The 9,158-nt window shown below is 45.0% G+C and overlaps 1 protein-coding gene across 1 annotated transcript in view; it reads left to right on the forward strand.

Moving 5' to 3' along the window:
• The first annotated feature begins 7,521 nt into the window (after positions 1-7,521).
• Positions 7,522-9,158, forward strand: part of BVES (blood vessel epicardial substance) — a 46,700-nt gene continuing 45,063 nt past the window's right edge. Inside the window, 1 exon segment of the mRNA XM_057375405.1 lies at positions 7,522-7,624. The gene's annotated coding sequence lies outside the window, so the exon portion shown is untranslated.

The raw sequence follows: 9,158 nt of genomic DNA on the forward strand, positions 1-9,158 counted from the left end.
CTTCTGCAGTAGCAGCGGAGATCATTAACCCAGTAATTGCTCCTTCTCTGTCTGTTTCCCGTGCTCGGTCTGGCCCTGCACATGGGCACAGTCTGGGCGAGCATCTGGAGATGAGGAGGAGGGAGCGATCTGTGGGAATGGCCCGGGGGCCATGGAAGCCCTGGGATAGATTTTCTGAGGAAACAGCAGCTGTCCTGATGCCACACCACACAGACAATGGTCTGGCTTCCCAATGTTTGTATCTTTTGTCATCTGTACCTGAATGAATGAGGAAGGGACAAGCCAACTCAGGTGTCAGGAAGGCGGTCACATCTGCTCTTTAAGGCTAATGAGCCTGGCTGGCCAGGCGCTTGCTGGCACTGCCAGGGAAAARCAGATTTTGCCCAAAGCGTCTGAGTAGCTCTTGCAAGGGCTTCTCTGCCCAAACAAACCGGGGGATGGTGCCAAGCCAGGGCCTGGCACCAGGAGCAGATGTCTGCTACTGCATCCGGCACCTCTGCCTTTCCTCCCGTGGCTCAGGGAGGCACCGGCAGCTCTGTCCAGTCAGGATGAGCCCGGCAGACTGCAAAGAGGGAGCCTTTGGGTTTTCCCTCATCCTTCCTCCCTGGCACACAGCCTGAGGGCCCTGCTCCCCAGCATGAACAGCCCTGGGAGGCACCCATCATCTGCCAGCCATGGTGAGAGCCTGCCTTGTCCCTGCTGGCCAGGCTGCAGGACCTCACTGCTCTTAGGAAGAGTCTCCTTTTCCATAATGGATTTGGAGAGGGGTCATCCAGAGGGCCACTGACTAAATTCGGTGAGATGCCTGTGCAAAAACAAAGGCAGGATTGAACCTAGAAAGAGGAATGTCAATAGGTGTAGGAAATAGTGTTCTTCTTTGCTGTGGTTTTGTCTGGATTTTTTTTTTTTTTAATGTCATTTTCCTTCCATGTAATTGCTGGATTTTGAAGTAAAAGAGTCAAATGCAGTCAGTTGTGGTTCAGGTACTCTGTCAGGTACCCAATGCATTTACACACATTTTGAAAATCTTTACTTTCTTCTTCTGTGAGTTACCAATTTTATTTTGCTGCAGCCTACATACAAGGTAACTCTGAGCACTTTTTTAACTAAAAAATATTTTTAATACAGAGAGTACATAAAATATGGGTTCTTGATGTCTGGATATTCTTCATAACAGCTTAATTGTATTTTGGTTTTTCCTTTAACTTTCAYGGATTTTAGCCAAACTGTATACCTTGAAAGAATTGCATCCCACAGCCACATGTGGATAACTATTCCTAGTTACTACCACCCTTCCTCATTTCCTGTCATTGTAAAATGGTCACTTTGCATTATGTAARACAAACCATACTAAATAAATTCTCMAGTGCTCCTTTCTTTCCATGTAAATGCAGATGTTGACTTGCTAGATTAAAATTATCTGCTTACTGACATCTAAGTATTTGGGCATAAGAAACAACATCATTAATTATCTTCACTGACATGAAACCCATCRGTGCCAAGGACAGCTGGCAGTCAAAGTTTTCCATGTGTCTGGTGCCAAAAGAGGAATACCTAAGCTCAGGAYTGTCTTATTTAAATTCAGTACAAAAGCATTTTTCTCTGCCCATGACCACTTTCATTAAATCAATCCTAATCTTTCAACAATGATGTGAATGTCATTATGCAAATAAGCAACTGCTTTTCAGCCTTGCAGAACGATGTCACCTACACAAAGGTTTCTGAGGCTCTTTCACAGTGGCAGTCACTGAACTTCATAAATACCAATTTGTAAGTATTGCATTCAGTGGTAATGACTTCTGTGAGACYGGACACATTCAAAGCTGTATCTTGAAGCTGAGAACTAATGAAATGTTTAATATTCTGGAATAATTCACCTCYCTGCATCAGAATGCTGTAAAAAAGCTCCCATCTGATGATGCCTGCAGCTGGCACGGTATGCTCTGTATTTATCACAGTGCTCCAGATAATATTAGTATTTAATGACTGTGTGTGTGCTGATAAGCTGAAACTGGATGAATAGACTTTCTTTCATCTCATTCTGCTTAAGGTGACATGAACTTTCATTTATGTCACAGCCACTTGCAGCTGTTCAGATGCACTCTAAAGACACTGAAAGGAAAACTCTATCAATCCACAGCCAAATGAATGACCATAAGAATGAGTCTGTTGTCTTACTGCCATTGGATTGCTTTAATAAAAGCATTTGTATTCTGGGAAGGAGGCAAGAATATAATTAATCATTGACACAACTGAGTAGGCACATTGTGTTAGGGATTCATTAGGAAGCAATTTCAAGAATATTTATTTTGATGATATACATTTTATAATTCATTAGCAACATAATAAAGTGAATGCTCACTTCSTATTTTTATACCTTTGAATTAAATATAGCTGCATCCTTGCTATCTGTGGCTCTCTGCAAAGCTTTGTGTCTGAAGCAGAATGTAAGAACAACGATCATGACGTAGATAGTTAATGATATGGGGAACCTGTTTGCAGCATTGGAATCCTTTTTGTATTAATGACCACAATTCATAGAATAATAGAAAATTTTAGATTGGAAAAGACCTTTAAGATTTTCGAGTCCAATCRTTCAGATCAGAAATATGTAATGGGTGGTGGAATTCAGCCCCATATCTCAGTGTCACTGATAGCCCCTTGGCAGATAAGCCTAGAACTAAACTAGTGCAGCCACATCCAAGAACAGATATTTGCAACGATTTTTCCATAYTCCAGCTGCACTTCAATGGATACAGAGTACAGGCAGAATTCTCCCTGCACCGTGCCACTCTCTGTACCTACATGGAGCTTTGTATGCTAGGTGATATTTCTCTCTTTRAATGCTTCAAGATAAAGGGTTTGATTTGAAGAGGAGACATTTTTTGATAAATATTGGAGTAGCTTTTCTTATACTTCATAAGCTTTCATTACAAGCCTGCCCACTAGGGCTCAGCTTGGTTCTGTTCACTGCTAGGGCTCAGTGACTTATGTCTGACCCAGAGTTTCCACCTGCAATTAAAGTAACACATTTTTATATATGTGTCTTCATAATGCAGTGCTACAGTGGCTGAAAAAAGAGCTAAATGACATTGTGTGTGTGTCAACTGAAATTGATGCAACTCTGAGCTAGCCCAGACTTGGTTTTAACAAGAACACAGGCTCCCCCAGGCAAACAGATCTCTTGCATTAGCACATCTGGTCATCTGGATCTTTCTAAGTAAAGATAATAATTTATTTAAAAGATCTTTATCTATTGTTAATGACAAAGCTTGTGAAAATAGCTTGATTGGTAAGGACTGAGGCAGAAGGCTTCTGGGAATAGATGAAGGGTAAGCAGGAAGAAGGTGAAAAAGTAAAATGAGCAGTGAGAGTGTAGAGTTAAAAATAAGAAGTGTAAATCCAACAACKACTGAAAGCTTTATGTAACTACTAAAATATTTGACATACAAGCTTAGGATGGGAATTAAAGGTTTCCTTCCTTTTTCCAGCAACATCTAGTAGGAGGCTGATGACAGCTCAGAACTTCAGCAAGAGAGAGTATCAGATACTGCTAACAGAAATAATCTCCATTCCTGAAATCTTTAAACATTTGTTTAAAGATGGAAAGTACCTGCTTTATTTGCCTGACTATAATACAACCTTTTCACTTTCACAGTTGATATCTTCCGTAGTTACATAATGCTTTGAACAGCTTTTAGGTTTACACTCTGTATTTTWAACTTTACATTTTCACTCCTGAGCAAACATCTTACTCGAGAGATGAACTAAACCACAGCTCTGCAATGATGCCAACAAACATCAGCCCAGTGAAGCAGCTCGTCTCACAGAGCCATCATTCAGCCACATCCCCACAGACTCATGGTTAAACACCCATCCAAGCACAATTGTCTAGAACAATTCAAATCTAAACCCCTTTTTTGCCATACAAGCACTTTCTGTGCTCTGTTTGCCAGCTTCTGAACATGCTAACCCTACGCTGGACACACTGAGTGTCTGTGGGATGTATCTGAATGAAGCAGCGATGCCATGGGACAGTGGCTTTGGCACACAGTCCAGCTTTAGTGCTAGCTTCCAGATTTGATTTCTTGGCAATAAACCGTATTAGCTGCAAAGTGGAAATTATCTTGAGAATATGCAAGTCTTTCCTCTCCCACTTTGAGTGCTCTGGACCCTGGACTTTCAACACACCCCATTTTTCCCCCCCATAGAAATCTTAGAGCCTTCTTTGGTTCCTACATTTGACAATAGATGAAATTTTTGCAGGGCTCCAGTTTTTGAGGGCAAGAGAAGCATGCTCTGAGGCTGACCTGTGGTCCAGCCCAGCAAGGTCCGTGGAAAGTGCCCTGACTAGAGTGACTGGACACATGTAGGAATCACAGAGGGCTCTTTACAAACCTAAACCCAGCAAAGCACTCACTAAGTAGATTTAAACAGATCCAGCAGCAGCCACTCACTGGGATATGTGAATTTTTGTTACAGCTAAATCCTCCACTGCATACTACTCCACCTCTTCTTCATGTTGGTGTTTGAAATGAGCTCAGGATGGGAAGAGCCAGTTTCCAGAAGGARAAATCTCCTTCTCGGTGGTCAGGCTGCTTCAAGGTGTGGAACCACTTGGTCAGGGAACTRTATCTCCTACACCCTTCCTTACGGAGACCTGGATGAAGAAGTACTAAGGGTCTCCACCTTAACTGCAGCTCAGGGTATGGAGATATTAAATTCCAAGTCTATTATCTGAGAGCTTTTACATGCAGAAAGATAAAAACTTAAGTGTACTATTAAGCATTTTATTTTACTGATGTGTAAAAAAAAAAAAAATGCTTCTTCCTAAATTTAAGCTATAAATTAAAACTATTTTATCTGTACCTGACAGGCAATGCTGTTAATTGAATGACATTTTAAAAAAGGTTTTCAATTTGAATTTTGCTCAGTTCTGCAGGCTGGATATGATCTGAATTACAGTATTATGTTGTGTTCTGACACGAGTTGGTTGAAGACTTGCTTGTAAGTGTTAGCAATGAAAATTGGTTTACGACAGAAATGCAAACCTGATTCTGTTTACTTCATTACTCACAAATAAAGAGAGGATGAGTTTCRTTAGAACTCAACTATACATAAGTCTGCTAAAACCTTTTCAAAGTACACAAAGAGTTTAATTCTCTTTCCAAAATTACTAAAAGCTCCTACAGAAGAGCCCTCTTACGACTACCTGGAAAGAACATTACATCCATAGTGGAAAAGAACATAGCTTCTTAAAGAGGTAATTCATCTTGCCACCTGCTACCATGTCCCMCTGCTTCATAACTTATTTTTATTGACCAAGGACAATGCAGGGAAAGAAAAATGCAGTAGACATGTATTAAACATTTTAAAAGTCTAAGAAAATATTAAAAATCTTCCCATTAAGCAGTTATTGATAACTTCTCCTCTTAGAGGACAGCATGATGTAGGGAAYACCATTACTTTAGTTCAGAGATAATGCAGGAGGCAGCCATCTGATGCTATAAGACAGTCTCTAAGCAGATGCTGAAGAAATAGATGGGGCTGTTTTCTGGACAGTGAAATYGTACACTGAGCTTTCTTTTTCCTCTCTCTGGGGGAAGTGGTTGGCACACCCAAGGGAAGGTCTGGTGCCAGCTCTAAGGGGGCACTTTTGGACGCCTTCTCCAGTAACCCTGCCTTGGCTGCAGCAACATTACAAGAAGCATCTAGAAACGGGGCAGTGGAGGAGCCAGCAGCAAGGCTATCAGTATGTTTTATAGAGCTTTCAGGCTTCTCCTAGGATGAATCATGTCCAGGTATAGGTGCATCCAAGGTACTCCCATAAATCCAGTACCAGCTGTGAGCGGAGAGCTGTTTACAAAAAGTCAGAAGCTTCTTTTTTGATGATTAGGAGGAACATGTCTTAATGGATATGACAGTGGTTTTTTTGAAATAATGGAATTTCAGTTACATAGATGAAATAAAACTTTGGATTCTTCTTTTGTTGTGTATTTTCCCATCCCTTGGTTATCGTTCCAGTGAAGAGTAAATAGAATGGGCAAATTTTTGCCTAATGCAACTAGGGATAAATCTGAATAAGTGCTTTCAACTCCACACAAGTATAAAGAAACAAAAGGGGAGAAAAATGAATCAGTATTGCCTTAGTTTTGCCAGTATCAAAGTCTCTCAAGTTATACTGCTAGAATTAAACTAGTTGTGAAACAGTATATGCAAAGCATCCCTGAAAGGTTAGTATTGGAGCTACACTGGAAACCCCTTTAAATGTTTTGTTAAYTACAAGAAYCTTAATACATACTATAATAGAWATATAAAAATTCTTCTTTTCCCCTYAAAGATAATATTAAAATAAGTAAATATCTGAAATCAGATAATGAAGATTTGAATATATGTAACTCAGGATGCCTTAAAGTGCTCTGACTCGCTTTTTCTCAGGTTCTAAGAGAATCAATTATTCAAAAAATGTACGCATCTTCTCCCCTGGAAGACATGAAGCAAAAAAAAAATCTTTGAAAATAAAGAACCCCCGCGGGAAAACAAGTTCACAGAAGTGTTGAGCCCTCTGCCTAGAGCAGGACAGGTTGCTCTGTCCTCTRACTTCTGGAGAAGGTCCCGTCAGTGTCCTGCCCTGAATCCCCTGATGCACAAAGAGCGTGTCAGCCTSCCGTGGGACCTCAGAGCTGGCCACCGGCACGCACAAAAGCTTCTCCACACTTACTATTTAAAACACATTACTTATATTCCAGTTACTGACAAATAGCTTCTGTAGTAACACGAGTTGCACATTTAATATGCTGTGATTTTTTTTTCTATCTTAACAACTTGTAAATCTGCCTCCTCCTCCTCCTCCGTCAATAAACTCTCCCTCCCCGGGATACAAAGCGATGCCCAGAACAAATGCGTGGCTAGTACACTGAAAGACTCATGCACTGACACCTCTGTGTTCTTGGGGAGGCATTTGCTTCTTCGGAAACGAAGTCACTGAAAACCGGGGATGAATGGTGCGCCAGCCTTGTGATRAAGGCGGCCCTGAACGCGTGCATCTCCCTCCGGAACAAACACGTTGCTGGGGTGAGTAGGTGAACGAGAAGAGGATTGTAATTTCACTTATTCCAAACCAGCAGTTACAGACAGTTTAACCCCAGACAGCCGTGTCGAAGGAGACACCGTTCCCCGCCTGTCTCAGGAGCGGCAGGTTTTGCGTGCCCGTCCCAGCGCGGCACCCGGGCTGGGCCCGCAGCGGCTTTTAGGGTGCCCGAGTTCCGGACTCTGTCGTCCCCGAGGGCTCCCCGCCGCCGGCGGCAGCGCCTCCCCCGTGCCCCTCTGGTACGGGAGATTCGCCCGGGAGCGGGGCCCTGAGGGCCGGGGGGCAGCTCCCGCCCCTCGGCTGCCCCGGCCCGGCCCCGCTCCCCGCGGCTCCCCAGGGGCTCCCGCGCCCTCAGCCCCGGGCCCGCGGAGGCGCCTGCGCGCTGTGGCCGCTCGGTGCTGGCGCCGCCCGCAGCTCCCGCGGCTCCTCTGCCTATTTTAGTCACAGCCGCGGCTCCGTGCCCGCCGGCGGCGAGCGGCAGCCCGAGTCCGTCCCGTCCGGGCGGCCGGGAAACTTTCCCGCGGCGCCGGGCAGGTAAGGGGCGCGGGCAGGGCGGGGGCCGAGCCGAACCGAGCCGGGGCGGGCTGAAGCCCCGGCGCTGCCTCCGCCCGCCCCCCGCCGGCGCTGTCCAGCCAGGCAGCGCTCGGAGCGCCGCCCGCTCTGCCCGGGGCCGGGGGCGAGACGAGCCGGGGATATCTGTGGCACCGCCGCGCTCCGGGACACCCGCGCCGGGGCAGGGGAGGCGGCGGGGAGCGGCCGTCCAGGGAGGGCTGCCCGCCCCGAGGACTCGGCGGCGTCCTGAGCGGGGTGACGGGGGGTCACTGCCCCGGGAGGGGAGCGCTCCTCCCCTGCGCGCCCAGCCCGGGTAACCGGAGCTCCCGACTCAGCCCTGCMTGGAAGTTGGAGAGCTCTGCCGTGTCCCCTTCATAGAGCAGCGCGACACGCTGCCCAGCCCTTCCCCTTTYCCCTCGCCAGGGCTCTGTCTGAGCTGGGACTCTTCGTTGTGTGTTTCGGGTTGGGGTTTATCCCTTACGGCATCGGGGTTTCTGCCTGGTGCAGCTGCTGCCGCTTACTGACGGAAGAGCTGGCTCCGGGAGTATCGCTACTGTCACAAAATCACCTCGGGATCCGGGAATTTCTTCCCTCAGGCTGGGGGTTTGCCTCGTAGGCTGGCGTTATTTGATTCTTCCCTCTCTGCATCAACAAATGGTAAGAGTAGATGAAYCCAGAAATTGCATTTGCAGTTGCTCTTTTCCCAAGATAGAACAAGCGACACAAAGCACTTCTTTTCCCAAACTGTATAATTTTTTTGCTAARCACGTCCTTCCAAACTCTATTATTTTATCACATTTTCTTCATCTGTTCTGTAAATCTTGGTGTGCATTTAGGCTGTCAATCACTATAYGGGCAAACATTTTATATAGCAGATCTCTTGTAATGTTGCACCACGGACCGCCTGATAGTGCTACACAGATGTAATTGATGGATACCTGAGTCCCAGAACTGGGGCTTCTTGCTGCTTTGCTCCTTAATGGGAATATGGTTGTATACATACATGTTTAAATGTCTTCATTGACCACAGCAAAAYGAGAGATAGTTTCCACTTCTGCAGAACTGGTGCTGGTCAGGCTTTCCACAAAGTTCTGTGTGGTGCCAAATAATAAAGTAGCTTAATATGTCAAGTTTTAAAGAAATGCCTTGTCTGCAAATCGTAAGTGCACTGCAAGTCCTCTTGTGAGGAGCATAGATATTGAAAGAGAAGAAATTGCAAACTGTGGTTTAGTTGTGGTTCCTGACACAAACTTTGCCTTCACAGTTATCTGTGAAGGCAAAGTTTGTGTCAGGTGAAGCTTTTACGATGAAAGCTGAGAACAGGAAGTTTATTAGAGATTCAAGAAAAGGCTTGTTAGCTAAAGCTACGTTCGATTTTTTTATTAAGTGTGTGGGTTCTTCAGAGAGGAGATTTTATTTTATCATGTTAGTGTGTTCCCCTACTCTGCAAAAAAAAAGAGCTCTGGTCAGTGTCTGCAGATGATGATAGAGAGCCTGTGTTTATGTGTTGGACACA

The sequence above is a fragment of the Malurus melanocephalus genome, unplaced genomic scaffold (genome assembly GCF_030028575.1).
Source record: "Malurus melanocephalus ecotype Western Australia unplaced genomic scaffold, MMel_1.1 scaffold_248, whole genome shotgun sequence".
NCBI lineage: Eukaryota > Metazoa > Chordata > Aves > Passeriformes > Maluridae > Malurus > Malurus melanocephalus.